Below are 20,946 nucleotides of genomic sequence, written 5' to 3'. Positions count from 1 at the left end.
TGAGCCAATCGGAACTTGTGGCCTGTCAGTCCATCACCGTGGCTGCAGGTGCGCGAGCTCTGATTGGCTCATGATCCGCGCCATTTTTTAAATGACCTAGAGCCATGGAGAATGGATGAAGGTAACCTTTAAAGGGGGGGGGGGGCGACTGCCCTCTTCGCAGACCCCAGTGGCGTGGCGCCCCCAAGCTGCCGTGGGGTCTGCGGGACCATAGATAGGCCACTGATCCCAGGATGCCCTGTTCCAGTTTTGCTATTTGGCCATGCTAAAACTGTAGCAGGGTATGCCGGGATATGTAGTTCGACAACAGCTGGAGGGCCGAAGGTTCCACATCCCTGCTTTAAGACATGGACAATACTTGCCATTCATGCTCTTGGGGCAATAGAAGTATACACTAGTGAATATGTGTATCTAGTATACACATATTCACTAGTGTATACTTCTAGTGCCCCAAGAGAATGAACATGTACAGCCAGAAGAGCTTTCAATCTATTTTGGTGTATTAGCTAAGGAACACCGGAAACAGATGCCAGGAAGGACCAAGTGCTACCCAACATTGGGGCAGATGTATTAAGCCTGGTGAATAAATAAAGTAAAGATCAAGTGGAGATTAAGTATAAGGTGATAACGCACCAACCAATCAGTGCTTGAAAATGTCAGTTAGGAGTTGATTAGCTGGTCTGTTCTCACCTTCCACTTTATCTCCACTTTATCTCTTCACCAGGCTTAATACATCTGCTCCAATGTGCCATTACTGTATAGATGTGGGGATCTTATAATCCCCCCACACTCACACACACAAGCACCACCACCACAACCCAATCCACCTTATATGACAGGGCCTCATGCTGAGTAGAAAGGCATTTAAATAAAACTAGGGGTTATTCCCAAAGGACCTTTTGCATCTCCAATATATTAAAGTTGGCCAGGTCATTGAGGTACAAAGTAATTCTGGTCATTTAAGGGTTGTTATTATTAAAAAGAGAATATTCAGTGATGTCATCACAGACTCAGCTGAACCTGCTGTACTTCTCCTTGTAGTCACTAACATTGCATAACAACGGTCATCACTCTGAGAGGACATTGTCCCAAATAATAATATTTGCTGAGATTTAACTATTTGAAGGCACTCAGGAAGAAGTCTTTGTATTTATCGCCTAGTAAAATATGTATGTATGCAGTTTTTACAACCCTGTAGTCTGGAGTCTGAAGAATATAGTACACGTGGAAGTGATTACTGGCATTTTTATGTCAGATAAAAGATAAATGCCTTGTTATTAGTAAGAATTCTTATCTCCCTGCTGTTAGAACAAAGATTTGGGTTTCAGTCTTGTATCAAAGTCTGTCTCCGTCATGAAGCAATGTTTGCTGAAAGGACAAAGCGCTGAACCACCGTCCCTTGACAAAAGCAGAATTATAGTCACATAAAGTTTCATGAATAAAAAGTATATGCAAAAATTATCTATTGCCTAAAGCCATACTTGCCTACTTTTGAAAACTAGTTTCAGGGAGATTATAGTTGGTAGTAGAATTTTGCACAGTGACCCATTGAGGGGGCATGTCATGCTCCACTTAAAGGGCGTGTCTAGTTCCATATATGGAGAGATTGTTAAAAGAGATTGTGAACGTGGCACCTAGAAGCGTGGGTGTGTACTGCTACATCTGAGAGGAATCTTTTAAAATGACTTATATCCAAATGTAGATGAGCCCAAAGCAGTTAGTAAGAGCTACTATACTTGGTAATGTGCTGGGAAATGGTGCTGATGATTCAATGTAAATGTATCTCTCTCTCATTCCTTCCCCCCCCCCAAAATGTAACAGTGTAAAGTGGGCTAGGGCAGAGGTGTAACTACCACCTTCTGGGTCCCATAGCACGCTTCGGGCTCAGTGGCTCGCTGCGCTCGCCACACTATAGAAAATCAACTCCACGCCAACGTGGATAGTGGGGTAATGGAAAAGTCGGAAGACGCGTTTCGCTGCGCTCACCACGCTTCGGGGTGGCGTGGATATTGGGGGGGTGCGTTAAACCTATTTTTGGGACATACAATCATATTATTGTATACCTAATGTCATGACATAGCACCCCAGAAAATCGCATGCGATCAAAAAATCGCATGCGATCGCATGCGATTTTACGTGAGGTGTGATGCTATGCGATGAAATGAAATGGCCCTGGGGACATAACAGCAGTGAATAAATTAACTTAAAAATCACATTGCATGCGATTTTTATCGTATGCGATGCGATGGCCTGGGAACATGAAAGCAGTGAATAAATTAATTGGGGGGAAAAATAGCATCGCGATTTTTTTACGCAGCATAGCCTACACAAGTAACGTAGTGGGCGCCGTGCTAAGAAACAAGTACCGAAAAATATTAACAATAAAGACAGAAACACATTGGAAGACCAAATACTCCAGAATTCCGGCTGCTTAACTATATGGATATTCCTATTTCGATAGTCAATAAGTCACTACTCAGACATTTGATGAATGCTGCAAGGGCAACTTTACTATGCTACTGGCGGTCCCCCGATATCCGGATGGTTCCAAATAATTGACAACTATATGCTTATGGAAGACCTCACATCATTGTCTAAAATGACTCCAGCTCCAGTCACTTTACCCTGACACCCTAGGCCAGGGGTGTCCAAACTTTTTGCAACGAGGGCCAGTTTTGGTGACGTGAAAATGTGGGGGCCGACCATTCAGCCTGACATTCTTTGAATCATTAATCACATCAGAATGGTCCCCCACTATGCCCCCATTCACTTTATGTCCCCCAGCCTGCCCCTTCACTGTATATTCCCTAGACTGCCCCCCTTCTCTGTATTTCCTCCAGCCTGCCCCCATTCACTGTATGTCCCCCACTCTGCCCCCTTCACTGTATATTCCCCTGCCTGACCATCTTTCTCTGTATGTCCCCCAGCCTGCAACTCCTTCACTCTGTCCCCCAGCCTGTCCCCCCTTCTCTGAATGTCCATCACTGCCTCCATTCACTGTATGCCCCAAAGCCTGACCCTCCATTCACTGTATGTCCCAAAGTCTGACCCTCCTTCACTGTATGTCCACCAATCTGCCCCCATTCGCTGTATGACTCCCATTCACTATGTCCCCTACTCTGCCCCATTCACTCTATGTCCCACATCCTGCCCCCCCCCCCCCCCCCCCCCCCACAGCCTGCTCCTGCTGCCGCCCTCCTCCACTCTGCATGTTACGGGAGCAAGCTTCTCTTGCTGCACCCCCTCCCCACACACTGCTGTCACTGTGATTGCGGAGGTGGGTGATATACAATTGCAGCTGCAGGGGTTGGATGCATACTCACCCGAAAGACGCCAAACACATATCACTGTGGCGGCCGGCACCTCCTCACTGCTGCAGACAGCAAGGTAAAGGCACGCTCGCCGGGGCCCCACCTTTGGTGCTGTGTGTCCCGCATCTGATGCTCCATCCACTTCTGGCTGGAGGCTACGGGCTGCTTGAAATGACAGCAAGGGCCGCAATTGGCCCCCGGACCGGACTTTGGACATCTGCCCTAGGCGGTTACTACATAACCCCAAAAGACACAGACTTTCTCTTTTTCTCTCTTTCCTCCTTTCTACACCTCTTCTTTTTACTATATCTGCTTTCTATTGTCCATTCCTATTATGCCCAGGTGGGGAGAAGATCAAATATATAGTAACCACTCCACACACTAATGGAATGTCCTGGTATCCACGTGGTCGGCCCAAGGTGGCACAAATAACTGAAGTCCACTGGAGTAGGTACAGGACAGTTGTTAATTTTCCACAGGTACCTGGGTGATGAAAGTCTGTGGTGGTAGATGGTGGTACAGGTTGAGTATCCCGTATCCAAAATGCTTGTGACCAGGAGAATTTTGGATAACGGATTATTCCGTATTTCGGAATATTTTAATATTTCAATGATGTATTTTGAAGTATCTTGCATTTATGCTGTATAAACACATCAAACACATGAAATGCACACAAATATATTTTATTTGTTCAAAAAACAAGGTTTCAAAACATGAAACAAAATTTGTGTACTATCTCAGATATTGAATTTGAATGCCAAGCAATCATTTTATTGTACATATATAGTGCCAGTTACATATCATGTCCTCAGTAGTGCTGTTACAAATGTCCCCAGTGAGTTTTTAGCAAAAAAACATTTTTTTTTTTCACTTTCTGGAATGTATGGTTTTCGGAATAATTTGGATAACGGATATTCGGATACGGGATACTCAACCTGTATTGCAAACTTGAGTGTCCCAAATGTGATGGAATGGAGCACAATTTTTTTCCTGGGCTGGTCCGGACTGCAATCCAAAGTAGTGGTGGTGGAAAGAGGGCAACAGCACCTCTGACCCGTTTCGCCGCTACAGCAGCTTTATCAAAGGTATATCCTTTGATATATAATACACCACTGACCCTGCTCATTGAGTGGGGTTAAATGCCTGGTCAATCAACCCACGAAATTTGAACTGAACCCTTTTAGACTACACAAAAAGCGGAGTTGATGCGTGTTCACATGCAATAACCCAAGATATTGCTGGCAGATGAATGTAAACACCCAGCCCAGCACCAAAAATTCAAGGCGTAAACAGGAGCCAAGTACTAGCCTATTGCCAACAACTCAAGACTAAAGGTGGCCATACACATACAGATTTATCTGCAGATCTGGCTGTTTGGAACAAAAACATGTTTATGGAAGAGACCAAATGACAGTTGACCATTTGGTTGGAAATGCTGGAAAACTGACAAACTGTCACTCAACCATAACCCTGTTTTTGTTCCAACCAGCCAGATCTGAAGATAAATCTTACTAGTGTATGGGCACCTTTAGATTTATCTTCAGATCTGGCTGGTTGGAACAGCATTTCCAAGCAAATGGTCAACTGTCATTTGCTCTCATCCATAACCATGTTTTTGTTCCAACCAGACAGATCTGCAGATAAATCTGCGTGTGTATGTGTAAAACCCCACTGGCACTAGGTATGGCATACCTTCCGTTACTGGCTATGGTGCATCACACTTACTTTCCTCCGGCTGGTCATGGGTAAGGCACAGGTACCAGGGGGTCCCCTGAATAATCAGGAGTTTAATTACAGTTGCATTGTGGGAGTGGACTACAGGTGTCAGTGCAGCGCAGAAAGGATTGGGCGCCAGGCCATCTCATAAAACAGCAATAAACTGTTTATTTAACATATAGCAGGGATATAGCGGGGATAACTTCTGAACACTCTCCTCCAGCACAAAGCATAATGGTTACATCAGGTCACTTATCACACCATCTCCTCCAGCACATTAATCATATCAGTTACAGTACATCAAGGCACCTCCTCCAGCACATCACTTAACTGCAGCGGCATAAATATGGCGAACAGCAGTTCATACCAGGGCATCCTGGGACCAGTAGTGCTACACATCACAGGTTACTGTCTCTCGCATATATAACAAGGACATCACCCTCTCACTGGACTCTGTGTACTGCTCCTCTCACACTGCAATCTCTCTCTCTCTGTCAGGTGCCTTGCTGGGACTGGCAGCACTCCCCACATGTGCTGTGAGGGTCTGCATTCTCCTCATGTTACTCTGCAGAAAAGCACCCACCTATGCTGCTGCTCTCTCCATAGAAGGGGTGCAACTCATGACTGCTGTTTTCAAATCTGGGAACCATGGAAATGATAGTTAGCCATTCCATGGCCCCAGCAATCATCCATGCACCTTCTCCCCTTCACTGTTCACCCCAAACTTGTGCTGAATCTGCTACCTTCTACCTTACACTTCCTGTCTTCCCCCTCTGCAGGAGGCTTGCAGGTGATCACTGCCTGGTCTCCAAACTTCTCCCAATCAGTGCACAGGAAATAGCCCTAGCTATGCATGATAAAACTAAATGGTATTAACTCTTGCAGTACGAGGGCATTATTATTATTACATATGGCCACCTTTACTAGTGTATGGGCACCTTTAGATAGCCAACTACTGATTGCCTAGTTGAGGACAAACTACAAGTCAATGCTTAGATGTGACCAACTGCCAGCCTATTGCAGTCAACTCAATGTATCCACACTCCCCTTACAATGACAAACAAAAAGGCCCATCAGGACCTATTGTGATGCTGACCAAAGTAAGGTGAAATTTGCCTAAACCTTTGTTTTGGCAGGAAGAGCACCTTATGATCTACAATAAGACAGCTACTGTGTTGCTGTTATTTCCCACAAAACAGTGAAGCTTACAATCACAATACGCATATGGAAAGTGGAATTTCCAAAGAAGCAAGAGTACTAACAGATTAAAAACAACAATTTAGCCACAAAACATCACCCATTTAATGTTACAGGAATATATTTATATTCCATTATATTTAAATTCCAAATGACAGGGCTATTTTTTATGGGGAATGCTCTGGAATGCCGTTCCTGAAGATCTTTTGAAAAATAACATCATTAGTAATGGCATTCCCGGAACCAGTGGCGGGCTATGCAAAGGGGAACATCGCTGGCCTGGGCCATGTACTATGGCTGGACGCTGCACGTCATCGTCTTCGTTCTTCTTGGGCGGCGGCATTTAAGATCTATAACATGGCCAACTTCTCTATCTCTATCCCTCTCTGCTCTCTCTCTCCTCCCTTCTTCTTTCACTCTTTCTCTCATTCTCCCTCTCCATCCAGCTGAATAAATCCCTTATAACAGTAAGTTTAGCAATGGATAGTATTTATTTATTTGTGCTTTGCCCTGCTTCTGTTGTTATTATTATTATTATTATTATTTACACTGACTTTTAAAAAAAATGATTTATGCACCAATTGATACCCCTCCCACAATACACAAACAGCTCCACCCACCCCAAGGGTTCCTGAACCTTTTTTTCTACAAGAATAGCTCTACCAACAAGCATATGAAATGTCTTCTGTCTTCCATCCGAAGTGGGCGTTTGAGGTTATTGGGGTTTAACCCAAAGTAAAGGCAGCAGCCCATTAGTGAGCTCTGCATAGGTAAACCAGAATTGAGAGAGGATGGAGTTTGCCTTCCTCCTGACTCAAACCATTGGCAGTCACCTTTGGTAAGGTATTATGGGCACCATGATATGCAATGTACTGTACAACACTGTAAAGAAACTGTTTTGTAAAATGTTCAAGCATACATGAGGTGTACAGTACAACTTTGGGCACTTATATGACTTCCAAACAAGTTCTATTTTATGCAAATGATGGGTATGCAGCTGAGTTTGGTGCCACATACAGGGGAGTGCCCTGGTTTAGCTGCACCAGCGACGTGCATAAAGCCAACTGCCGGGAGACTCACTGAACAAGCAGTGCCAATGTTGGGAGTTGGTACTGCTGCACATCACCGACCATCAGAACTGTGAAGAAACAAAATAAACTACCGCTGAGAGCAACTCTTGCTTCCAGGCAGCAAGGGCTGCTGGGACCTGTAGTTTATTTTTGTTTCTTCACAATACAATACATATTAAATAAACTAATGCTCCCATAAGTTCTAACTACCAGGCAGCAAGGGCTGCTGGGAGCTGTATTTTATTTTGCACCAACACCACTATCTGCTCTATAAGTCCTAGTGCAGGCACTGCAAAGGGGGCAAATCAGGTAAGGGGTCCTACAACAGAGGTCATACTAAGCAAGCAGCATTACAACAGGCACCATCATGTTTAAGGGGCACTATAGCATTGGGCATAATGTGTAAGGGGCACTACAACAGTGGGCATAATGTGCAAGGAGCGCTACAACAGTGGGCATAATGTTTAAGGGGCACTACAACAGTGGGTATACTGTGTAAGGGGCACTACAAATGTGGGCATAATGTGTAAGGGGCACTACAAATGTGGGCATAATGCTTGAGGGATGGTACTACTGTTTGTTTCCCCTTCATTTTTTTCAGGTTAGTGCCTTCGCCGATGGCGCCAAAATATATATTTTGCTGATCAAAAACTTGACCTTGGCCCTTTCCTGCTTACAAGCATGTTCTAGTTTGTCCCGTACAGCATGTACCCACAATTATCTGCTCCTAATTCTCCCAATGTTTAGCACTTTTACTAATAAAGAGATCATCAGTGTCTTTTGTTATTTACACAAAGTACAAATTATTAACTTAGTATCGTAGTTAGCATGGAGAAAAATAAAGGTCCATACACACTGGGCGATTATGCCCAGCATGTATGGACAGCGATGAGCGCTGTCATTGCTGGGGGGAAAGCCACTCATTGCTTACACACTGATTGGCTTCCCCCCTGCCTCTAGCGCAGATCTATGCAAAGCCGCCAACAAAGTTGGGTGAGTTATTTTTTTTCTGTGTAGGGTAAATACTGGCTGCTTTATTCTTACACTGCAAATTAGATTTCAGTTTCAACAAACCCCACCCAAATGTTATGCTGTGTACACACGGGGGCGATTTCAGCACATATCGCTGGCAGCGATTGCAAAAATTGCAGCCTTGCTAACAGTTCTGAATTAGGCCCCTAGCACACAACATAGATTGTTAAAAATAATAGGGAACATATTTTATATTTACTCACCAGGAGGAGGTGGAGTCACTTACGGAGTAATCGTCTGCTTCCACTCCTCCTCAAACTCCATGTAGTGGATCATTGCAGCTTCTGTCCTGGGGATACGGTCATTGGATAACCAGCATGATGGCCGACAGTCATTAGGTCGACACCATTAGCTCGACATGCATTTAGGTAGACATGAGTCTAGGTTGACATGGGTTAGGTCGACGGGATCATTAGGTTGACAGGGTCATTAGGTCAACATGGGTTAGGTTATGTTGACAGTCAAAATGTTGACATGGGGTTTTTCACATTTGCCCTACCAGTGTCGGACTGGGGCATTAAGGGCCCACTAGGGAAATGTAGCTGAAGGGGTGTGGTCAACCAATGGTAGGTGTGGTCATCAATGTGAGCAGTGGCGTCACTAGGGTTGGTGACGCCACCGGGTGACCGGTGTAGGCATTCATGGTGTCACACAGCCCCCCAACTTTCTGGAAGACGGAATGCTTGTGTGCGCCTGAGGCTGAAAAATTAGGGGTGTGGCCTATCATAAGGGGGCGCGGCCTGTACCATGATTGTATTGTGCACATTGTAGCAAATTTTTTAATACCCATTACACATAAAGCCACATGCCGTAATGCCAATTACACATTATGCCGCACACCGTGATGCCAGTTACACATTATGCCCCACACCGCGATGCTAATTACTCAATAAGTAAAATTCTTAATAATCAAATTTCTCCAGGTGTGTGGCGCTCTCTTTTTCATTCACTCAAATATATATACATGGATACAGATCTTTCTTATTCAATCAAATAATTGTGAATATTTCCCTATTAATTACTCAATACATCGCACACTGTGATGCTAATTACACATTATGCCGCACACATTACACCCCACACTGTGATGGCAATTACCCAATGCTCCCCACACCGTAATGCCCATTACGCCCCATCCAATGATGCCCATTACACCGCACAATGTGATGTCCATTAAAAATATGCCCCCACAGTGCCAGATATGCCCCCATAGTGCCAGAAACACATATGCCCCCACAGTGCCAGAGACACATATGCCCCCACCAGTGACGTGCGGTGAGGTTAGCGGTTGGTGAGGCACTGGACTGGTGGAGTCAGCGACAAGGGGGTCTGTGTGGAGAGCTGGGTCCGGGTTGCTTCTGCGCTGACAGGCAGGTGTGGGAGCGCAGAAGCAACCCGGACCCAGCACTTGCCACATACCCCCTCGTTGCTGGCTCCACCAAGCTGTCACAGGGTCTGCCCATTGGTCTGCCCACATACCTCTTCTACTTAAAAAAAAATAAAACACTTGTGGCCAAATGTACTAGACTGTGTGCAGTGGTTGTGCAGGATGCCAGCTGAACTCCGAGGTTTTTTTAAGAGGGCAATCATTTACAAGGGATGGGTTTGCCTTGTAAATGTCTGCCTCTTTAAAAGAACCTTGAGTTCAGCCGGCATCCTGCACAACCACTGAACGCAGAGGCCGGTTTCACACACTCCGGCTCCTGCCGGACGGTGAAATCCCGCACGGCCAGGGAGCCGTGCCGCACACAGTAGTTTATCATGGAGGGGATGGCCACAGCCCGGCAGCCGCCCCTTCCAGAGGCGGGATCCGGCTGCAGCCGTGCGGCTGAGCCGTGACCGTCCCGTGTGAATGGACACAATAGTGTCCATTCACAACTACTGTGTGCGGCACGGCTTCCTGGCCGTGCGGGATTTGACCGTCCGGCAGGAGCCGGAGTGTGTGAAACCGGCCAGAGGCTAGTACATTTGGCCCATACTGTATACTTCTTTCATTTAAAAACACTTATTTTACAGAAACACATAGATACAGTGCACAACTATATAACTTTACACATACACACGCCTCTATTACTTTACACATACACACACCTCTATTATTTTACACATACACACACCTCTATTACTTTACACATACACACACCTCTATTATTTTACACATACACACACCTCTATTACTTTACACAAACACACATCTGTCACTAAACATATACACAGCCCCCACCCTCCACAATTGCCACACACACAGCACCCTTTTACTGATACTGCTTACCTAAGCAGCACAGCACGTCCCTGGCCCAGCATTTAGACAGGATCAGATGCAGAACAGGAACCGGACAGGAGATGATGCGGGCTCAGGCTATTATCTGGCTACCGGCGCACACTGCTACACGCGATCTCTCAGCCTGGCTCCGCGCGCCCATTTCATCCCCCCCAACGGCACCTCGTGCGGCTCGTCCGCCTATATAAGTGGCGCCGGTGGCCAGCTAATAGCGGGAGCTATCAGCCTGGCTCCGTACGCCCATCCCCTCCCCCCCCCAACGGCACCCCGTGCCGTCCGCCTATATAAGCGGTGCCGGTGGCCAGCTGATGGCAGGAGCTATCAGCCTGGCTCCATGCGCCCATTCCCCCCCAATGGCTCCCAGTGCCGTCCGCCTATATAAGCAGTGCCGGTGGCCAGAGCTATCAGCCTGGCTCCATGCGCCCATTCCCCCCCAATGGCCCCCAGTGCCGTCCGCCTATATAAGCGGCACTTACTGTATAGATAGAGCCTCAGTGACAGTAAGGAACGTGCTTTCTGCCTATATGAAAGCACGCCCCTGTCACTGAGGAGGCGCCACCATCCCCAATCACATCTGCCGCAGTGACAGGGGTGTGCTTTCATATAGGCAGAAAGCACATCCCTGTCACCGAGGCACTGCTATAGGTGCCGCATATGCACCTTTTTTTAATGGGGTTTTGCAGCCCGGTGCTCGGTCCCTCCCACTGCACCCTCCCTGTTTCTAATACTATACAGTAGGCAACGGGAGGCACCACACTTGGTGCCTCCTAAACTATTAAAAATAAAGGAAAATGGGGAAAAAAGTATTATAATAATACAAAGCATATACATATGACACATAATATGTGTCATAAGTATTTTCTTTGTATTGTTTTATTATATTAATCATTAATGACAGGGGAGGCACTGCCTCCCCTGCCTCCCCTGACTGCACGTCCCTGGCCCCCACAGTGCCAGATATTCCCCCACAGTGCCAAATACACAAATGCCCCACAGTGCCAGAATTTCCCACCAGCAACTCACCATTGTTGTTGTCTCCATCTGCTGCTGCTGCTGTTAGGGAGGGGGGGCAGGGGGGCGGGGGGAGCGCAGTACATGCCCCTCCTGCCCACACCCCCCTGGCCTGCTGTTCTGTGTCTCCTAAAGCCAGTGCCACCGCGCCGCTTTAGAGTGGAGGGGAGCGCTCAGCGCAGGATGCATATCTCCTTCCCCCTCACTGTTTCTATGAGTCTTTCTCTGTCAGCCAATCATATTTCGCGGGCTGGCTCCTGATTGGCTGCCGGCCCATGATCTCTGATTGGCTCATGGTCCTGCAGCCAATCAGGAGCCGGCCTGCAAGCTCCGATTGGCTGACGGCACGTACAGGGACAATATCATATACAGAGAGTGAAGGGAAGGACTAGGAGATATGCGCCCTGAGCTGAGCGCTCTCCTCCCCTCCCCTCTGAAGCGGCGGCGGATAGTGAGCGTAGCCATGCAAAAGAGGAAGTGGCTACGAATCGGTAGGGCCCACTGGGGATTTCCCCGGCTCCCCGCCGGGCCAGTCCGACCCTGTGCCCTACCATCCAGTAGGGCGTGGTGGGAGAATAAAATAGTGTGCCAAGTGTAGCGAGGCACTGTGCCCGAAGCATGGCGAGCGCAGCGTTTCAGTGTCCATGTCGACTGTGTCGACATGCGGGACAAAAAATGTGAAAAACCCCATGTCGACCTTTTGACTGTCGATCTAACCCATGTTGACCTAATGACCATGTCGACCTAGACTCATGTCGACCTTCCTGCATGTCGACCTAAATGCATGTCAACCTAATGGTGTCGACTAACATTGTAGTGACCTAATGATCCATACCCCATGTCCTGAGATGTTCCTCAGCCATCTTGGCTTTAGGATACATTTGATGTCACCCTACCTCTTCATGTTTAAGAGGTCCCAACAGAATTATCTGACTGCGTTATTGCATCCAGGACTGTCCTCCATATGGCTTATTTTCTTGGGGTCCAGGATGACAATCTGACAGTTAGGATTCCGACGGTCAGTATAACGACAATCCTGACTGTTAAATGCACCACAGTCAGAATCCCAACTAACACAGTAATATAGTAATTTAGGTTGAAAAAAGACGTTGGTCCATCGAGTTCAACCTATCGGGCTGACAGGGACTATTCTCCCTCTTGGGGTCCATGGCCAACAAGTTCGCATGGGCTTTTTTCCACTCTCCCCCCGTCAGGGTAGCGGCAATCAGGATTCATATTATTGTATGCTGTCCGTCTGAATCCCGACTGTCGGAGCGTCATACCACTGGAAGCAGGGGTCCGGTAATACCTAGCAGGTAAGGGTAAACCTGCACCATAGCATCAACCAGGGCACAGTTTTCTGTTGTACTACCCAAAAATTCTCTCTGAAGAAGCCGCTGATGCTTACAGTAGGCGGGAAAACACGTTACAGCTCAACCACCCAATCTTCGTTTTGCCATACCTCCCAACTTCTGTGCTGATGAAATAGGGACACTAGAAAAGGGAGCGGGGCATATGCAAATGAGGGTGCGGCTTATGCTAATTAGCCGTGACCTCCTTTTAATACGAGAATAGACGCTGTGCGCATGCGCACAGCGTCTATTCTATTAGATTGGGGGGTCTCCCAACTGCCACCCCCCGCAGCGGGACAATGCCTGCCACGGGTGGGACAGCGGGACAGGACCCGAAAATCGGGACTGTCCCGCTGTAATCGTGACAGTTGGGAGGTATGGTTTTGCATGCTAAGAGTGACAGCCTGTACCTGCAGAAATGTGCTTATCAGCAGTTGGTGCTACACTTATATCGCTTCTCCGGCCTTTTGGCTAGGGCCTTATTCTTTTTCTTTTTATGATTTGCACGTTTTGCACTCCACGTTTTTCGTTAGTTTGTCACGTTTTTTCATTTGGGTAGTGCGGCTGTCCCTAACGGGCCTTCCGTTCCCCAAACGTGACTGGGACTCTTCACCTTTTGGGGAGAGTCCCGGTTCCCTCGAGGGCAACCCCGAGCCGCAAGGCGGAGGGAAGCCTAAGCGGGCCCCTCCAAACCTTCGGGTGCGGAGGACCCACCGTCCGAAACCCTTCCGGGGGTGGAGGAAACGCGGGTCTCTCTAAGCTTCGGCGAAGAGGACCCACCGATCCCTTTTTTCCTTTCTAGGCCTTATGGCTGAGGGAGGTCAGGGGAACCATGGGGCCTTTCTCCTTTGGGAGAGGGCCACAAGTTCTGTACGGCTGCCCCCTGTGCACGCGTTTAGTCACGTCACTGGTGGTGGTGGGAGCACACCTCGGGCTCCCTGAGTTTCTTCAAACTCAAACTTATATCGCTTCTCGGCCTTTTGGCTAAGATCAAGTGTAGTATCTGTTCTTATCAGTTGGGTATGGACTGGCCTCTGGCAGAGAATAGAGAAAGGTGGGACTGAGTAGCTGCTCTGATGGGCGGAGGGTGTGGGACCCCTCTGTTTTTTCCCGGGAGCAGTGAAAAGTCTCACTAAGTATCTTCACCTCTGCCAGTGGTAGGAGGCTCCGTAAACCCACTGGTAGGAGGGGGGGAGAAACACTGGGCTTAGTAGTTTGACTCTCTTGACGGGGTTTGTAGCCCCCGAAGGATGAGACAGCGAAAGGCTCAGTCTAGTATCCATTCCCAGGGAGCGGAGAAAGGCTGGGTCTGAGTAGATGGCTCCTGTTCCAGAGGTTCGTAGCCTCTGATGGGGAGACCGCGAAAAGCTCAGCCTAGTATCTTAACCCTGGGAGCGGAGAAACACTGGGACTGAGTAGATTGCTCTTCCGAGGGGGGTGCAGCCCCTAAGGGAGTCTTTCGAAAAGCCCAGTGGAGTACCCATTCCCATGCCGGGGGCTGGAAAATGCCTGCTGGTGAGACAGAGAAAAGCTTGGTCAGACGCTGAAGGGTCGGCTGCCTGGAGCCCGAGGCTGCACTGTGCCCCCGGGGAAACTCGGGGGTGCCTGATTTGCACTGGTGATGTCCAGCACCATGCACTGAATGGCACACACACTGCGCACTTCCCTCTAGGTTAGGCTACACGTCCTTACCTCGTCCTTTTGGATGGGGTAGGACAATTTTTTACACCCCCACCCCGGCCTTCTGGCTAGGGCCTCTTTTATTTATTTCTTTGATTTGCACTTTTGAGCACTTCACGTTTTTCGTTAGTTTGTCACGTTTTTTTGATTTGGGTAGTGCGGCTGTCCCTAACAGGCCTTCCGTTCCCCAAACGTGACTGGGACTCTTCACCTTTTGGGGAGAGTCCCGGTTCCCTCGAGGGCAACCCCGAGCCGCAAGGCGGAGGGAAGCCTAAGCGGGTCTCTCCAAACCTTCGGGTGCGGAGGACCCACCGTCCGAAACCCTTCCGGGGGTGGAGGAAACGCGGGTCCCTCTGAGCTTCGGCGAAGAGGACCCACCGATCCCTTTTTTCCCTTCCTCGGCCTTATGGTTGAGGGGGGTTAGGGGAACCATGGGGCCTTTCTCCTTTGGGAGAGGGCCCACACGTTCGTACGGCTGCCCCCTTTGCACGTGTTTAGGCACAGCACTGGTGGTGGTGGGAGCACACCTCGGGCTCCCTGAGTTTCTTCAAACTTATATCGCTTCTCGGCCTTTTGGCTAAGATCAAGTGTAGTATCTGTTCTTATCAGTTGGGTATGGACTGGCCTCTGGCAGAGAATAGAGAAAGGTGAGACTGAGTAGCTGCTCTGATGGGCGGAGGGTGTGGGACCCCTCTGTTTTTTCCCGGGAGTAGTGAAAAGTCTCACTAAGTATCTTCACCTCTGCCAGTGGTAGGAGGCTCCGTAAACCCACTGGTAGGAGGGGGGGAGAAACACTGGGCTTAGTAGTTTGACTCTCTTGACGGGGTTCGTAGCCCCCGAAGGATGAGACAGCGAAAGGCTCAGTCTAGTATCCATTCCCAGGGAGCGGAGAAAAGGCTGGGACTGAGTAGATGGCTCCTGTTCCAGAGGTTCGTAGCCTCTGATGGGGAGACCGCGAAAAGCTCAGCCGAGTATCTTAACCCTGGGAGCGGAGAAACACTGGGACTGAGTAGATTGCTCTTCCGAGGGGGGTGCAGCCCCTAAGGGAGTCTTTCGAAAAGCCCAGTGGAGTACCCATTCCCATGCCAGGGGCTGGAAAGTACCTGCTGGTGAGACGGAGAAACACTTGGTCGGACGCTGACTGGCTGGCTGCCTGGAGTCCGAGGCTGCACTGTGCCCCCGGGGAAACTCGGGGGTGCCGGACATGCACGGGTGATCCCAAGTCACCTTGCACGAATGGCACTTGCACTGCGCACTTCCCTTTAGGTTAGCGCTTCACGTCCTTACCCTGTCCTTTTGGATGGGGTAGGACAATTTTTCACACCCCCCCCCCCCGGCCTTTTGGCTAGGGCCTTATTCTTTTCTTTTTATGATTTGCACGTTTTGCACTTCACGTTTTTCGTTAGATTGTCACGTTTTTTCATTTGGGTAGTGCGGCTGTCCCTAACGGGCCTTCCGTTCCCCAAACGTGACTGGGACTCTTCACCTTTTGGGGAGAGTCCCAGTTCCCTCAAGGGCAACCCCGAGCCGCAAGGCGGAGGGAAGCCTAAGCGGGTCCTTCCAAACCTTCGGGTGCGGAGGACCCACCGTCCGAAACCCTTCCGGGGGTGGAGGAAACGCGGGTCCCTCTGAGCTTCGGCGAAGAGGACCCACCGATCCCTTTTTTCCCTTCCTCGGCCTTATGGTTGAGGGGGGTTAGGGGAACCATGGGGCCTTTCTCCTTTGGGAGAGGGCCACAAGTTCTGTACGGCTGCCCCCTGTGCACGCGTTTAGTCACGTCACTGGTGGTGGTGGGAGCACACCTCGGGCTCCCTGAGTTTCTTCAAACTCATCTATTCTTATCAGTGGGTATGGACTGGCCTCTGGCAGAGAATAGAGAAAGGTTGGACTGAGTAGCTGCTCTGATGGGCGGAGGGTGTGGGACCCCTCTGTTTTTTCCCGGGAGCAGTGAAAAGTCTCACTGAGTATCTTCACCTCTGCCTTTGGTAGGAGGTGTTGTTTCCGTAAATCCACTGGTAAGAGGGGGGGAGAAACACTGGGCCTAGTAGTTTGACTCTCTTGACGGGGTTTGTAGCCCCCGAAGGATGAGACAGCGAAAGGCTCAGTCTAGTATCCATTCCCAGGGAGCGGAGAAAAGCTGAGACCGAGTAGATTGGTCCAGGTCGGGGGAAACAGAGCCTCCGGCCTGGGCACAGCGAAAAGCTCAGCTTAGTATCTTAACCCTGGGAGCGGAGAAACACTGGGACTGAGTAGATTGCTCTTCCGAGGGGGGTGCAGCCCCTAAGGGAGTCTTTCGAAAAGCCCAGTGGAGTACCCATTCCCATGCCAGGGGCTGGAAAGTGCCTGCTGTTGAGACGGAGAAACACTTGGTCGGACGCTGACTGGCTGGCTGCTTGGAGTCCGAGGCTGCACTGTGCCCCCGGGGAAACTCGGGGGTCCTGAACATGCACGGGTGATCCCAAAATCACCATGCACTAGTAAGCACTAGCACTGCGCACTTTCCCTCTAGGTATGCGCTTCACGTCCTTACCTCGTCCTTTTGGATGGGGTAGGACAATTTTTCACACCCCCACCCTGGCCTTCTGGCTAGGGTCCTTTATTATTTATTTCTCTTCCCCCTCTCACGTTTGTCACTTTTCACGTTCCTTGTTTTTTTGTAGTTTGTCACGTTTTTTTGGGCAGTGTGGTCGACCCTTTCGGGCCTTCCATTTCCCCAATGTGCCGAAGCTCTCGCCTTTTGGGGAGAGCTTCGTGCCCCCCCGAGGACGACCCCGAGCCGTAAGGCGGAGGGAAGTCCACAGCGGGTCTCTCCAAACCACGGGGTGCGGAGGACCCACCGTCCTAACCCTTTCGGGGGTTGAGGAATGAGGGTCTCTCTAAGCTTCGGCGAAGAGGACCCACCGTTCCCTATTTTCCCCTCTTCGGCCTTATGGTTGAGAGGGGTTAGGGGAAAAACGGGGCCCTGTCTCTTCGGAGACGGACCCATTCGATCGCACGGCCTCCTTTGCACGTGTTTAGGCACAGCACTGGTGGTGGGGAGCACACCTCGGGCTCCTGAGTTTTTTCAAACTTGCATATAAGGACATTCAGCATCAGCAACTGGGAGGCACAAGGCAACATCTGTTCTACTGCATTATTACAAGGTATGCTTTTCTCATCTGTCTGGCCAGACATGAACTGAAAATGCATGTATAGCAAGGTAACCCTATGGCTTGTCACTAATGACTGTGTATACCAGGGGTCTTCAACCTTTCCGACAGTGTGGGCCACATTAAAAAATTCAACGAAGCCCGAGGGCCACTAATCTCTACTGTGGTATTTAGCACAGTCTATGGATAGACATCACAGCCCCTGCATACATAGTTGGCACAGCTGCCCATACACATAAACCTTGCCCCCAATATATAATCAGCAGCAGGGCTATTTCTAGACAATTAGGGTCCCAGTGCAAAAAGAAAAAAAATGCAGCTCCCCCATACATAATATCATATTGGAGACATTGGCGCGCGCAACCCCAAAAGGGGTGTGGCCTAATTATAAGCATGTGAACTAGCAGGAAAACCATTAACTGACATTTCACTTTTGCAACCTGCATGACCAGATATTGGTTACCGCAGGAATGGTTGTTGTCCTTCCACACTTAAGTTGGCTGGCTAAAGGCCGCACAGTGACATATAAACATGAAGGCCCACACAGTGACCTAGAACTCCTCACAAATCAAGCCCAAGCAATGACAGGCTACTTAAATCAATATACACTGTTTATCTGTAATGCCCATTACGCATTGTGCCACACACCGTAATGCCCATTACACATTATGCCACACACCATGATGCCCATTGCACTATAAAGCCCCCAATACTCCTGCTTATACATATGATGCCCGCAGCAGTGCCTCTCATAAAATGCCACCAGTAGTGTCCCTTATAAAATGCCACCAGTAGTGTCCCTCATAAAATGCCACCAGTAGTGTCCCTGGTCAGAAAGGGGTAATTCTAGATAGCCAGCACATAAAGCACAGCACTTCATAGATAGACAGCACAGCTCCCTCCCCCCCAAACATAGGCATCTCTGCACAGCCCCCCCATTGATAATCAGCACAGCACTGCCAGCCCCCCTCCCCCATAGTCAGCACTGCACAGCCAGATGCTCCCCTCCCCCAATATTCAGCACAACATTGCAGCCATCTCATCCCCCCAGTCAGCACCGCATTGCAGGCAGGCAGCTCACCTTCCCTTAAGAAACCTGCCTTAATCTCCGAATTTCCCTTTCAGAGGGCTGCTCCAGCTGGCGGCGGCGGCTGTCTTCAATGAGAAGGAGGCAGGCAGGGACGGGTGCGCAGCATCAGAGGTCTGGAGCCGGTTGTCACGGGGCTGCTGTCTTCTCTGAAAGAGCGCGGGTGGGACGTGTGCGCAGCTTCAGGAAATCCACAATGTGCATGTCCCGTCCACCCCAGCCACTGCATGTCCTCCTTCGCCGCATCCCCCATGTAAAGGGATGAGCATGGAAGGTTTTGGCTTTTTTAAACGGCACTTACAGGGTTGTTTTTTTTTTAAACGGCATTTCCAGGCGGGCCAGTCAAAACAACTCAGCGGGCCACTTGTGGCCCGCGGGCCATGGGTTGAAGACCCCTGGTGTATACAAACCTGCAATAACCCACTAATCCTAATAAACTACGCAAGGATAAGTTTGTCACCTTTGTGACAGTACGGAATTGCTTGGAAACATTTTGAGCATTAAAACTAACTAACAAATGAACTTATGTTACTAACCCATAGGCTGTTTATCTTGTACTAATGGCTGGGTACTAAATTATCTGCCTTGGTGACTGTTGAAATGACTTTTTATTATTTCTTATTAGGTTGTGTTGCTGATGTTTTTTTATGTTTTTTATGATTGTGGCCACAAATCAACTTTAATAGCTTATTATTAAAATTGTTCTTATTACGCAAAAAAAATGTATTGTTATAATAGTATTCCAGTTAGGGATGGCCATCGTTGCCTTTGCCATCGATGGTTGCCATCAAACGTGCAACAGGCCATCGATAGTGTATAACTATTCAATGGATGACCATCAATGGTTTTGTATATCAATGGTCATCCATTTTCTGTGAGGCCAATCAAAATGCAAGGGCGTGGCTTCGCGGGTGTCGGGGGCGGAGCTATGCTCAGTGTCCCAGCACTTTAGGGAAAAGGCAAAAAACGAAACTATTCGTTTAAGCTTTGCATCGATGGTGGGAAACAATCTGGTTCACCCCATCGATGGCAAAACTATTTGACATTGGCCATAAACCATCGATGATTTCTAATCATCGATGGTCGATGGCCATCCCTAATTCCAATCTTGCGCAGTTTTGTTCTTTCTACTGTTTTCTGTTGTACTTGTCTGTCACATAGTAGCATCGACATGGGGCCCTTTGTCCACCTTTCAGGCGATGTACTCATTATTCCATCACCCATAGAGTGTTTGTGGGTCAACAATTTTATTATTTTATAATAAATGTTATATTTTTTCACTGAGACCATTGTTTGTGGTCAACCACACAGGAGATTACCGAATCCACCCTCTCTAATGATGAAAAACAAGGGATTGTGTCAGTAGGGTACGTCCTCCTTGAATGACCCAACTGCAGCTCCATGGTGATAAAGATTATTCATGTTCACATGTGGTGTACCTTGCCTTCATAAAAGGACTACAGTTGCCTGGAAACTTTCCTCCACTTGGCAAATGGCTCAAAAATAGCAATGGTATAAAGGACGTTATTCGCAGCCTTAGGAGTCCACCAGACGCCACCCTGCGAATGCTGATACACACGCCCCCCTCACATGCCGCGTTCGTACACACAGGCTGCAAAAGCAAGTTTAACGTAAACATCCATTTGCAGGCTGTGGGGGAACACCCACATTCTTTGATGGTTGCCCACCATCGAATGATGTGGATGGCACATGCACATCTAAGGTTGCTCTGAGGCAACCTTAGGTGTGCGTGGGCATTCAGAAGGAAGTAGGCAGGCAGCTGACATCCGGTGATGTCAGCTGCCTGCCCCCGGTGCCCATGTCACAGGGCGATTTCCATGGGAATGCCCAGCATTTTCATGGGAGGGCCCATTTAAACGCTGGGCGTTCCCAAGGGCGCGACTATCTGCCGCCGCCCCATGCCCCCCATCCGCAATGTCTGTTCGCCGTGGCTGCACGCACCCAGTGTATGCACGTGGGCAGAAATGCAGCTGCTCATGCGCATACACCAAACATCGGTCCCTGTGCGAACGTACGGGCCTTGCGAACATACCAGAATA

General features: G+C 48.9%; 2 pseudogenes; both read left to right on the top strand.

Moving 5' to 3' along the window:
* Nucleotides 1-13,934: 13,934 nt before the first annotated feature.
* Nucleotides 13,935-14,071, top strand: LOC146044435 (U2 spliceosomal RNA; annotated as a pseudogene).
* A 1,136-nt stretch (nt 14,072-15,207) lies between these two features.
* Nucleotides 15,208-15,416, top strand: LOC146044431 (U2 spliceosomal RNA; annotated as a pseudogene).
* The last annotated feature ends 5,530 nt before the right edge of the window (nt 15,417-20,946 follow it).

This window comes from Crinia signifera, chromosome 19 (genome assembly GCF_055691185.1).
Source record: "Crinia signifera chromosome 19, ASM5569118v1, whole genome shotgun sequence".
NCBI classification, from domain to species: Eukaryota; Metazoa; Chordata; class Amphibia; order Anura; family Myobatrachidae; genus Crinia; species Crinia signifera.
This window is presented reverse-complemented; position numbering and strand designations above follow the sequence as displayed.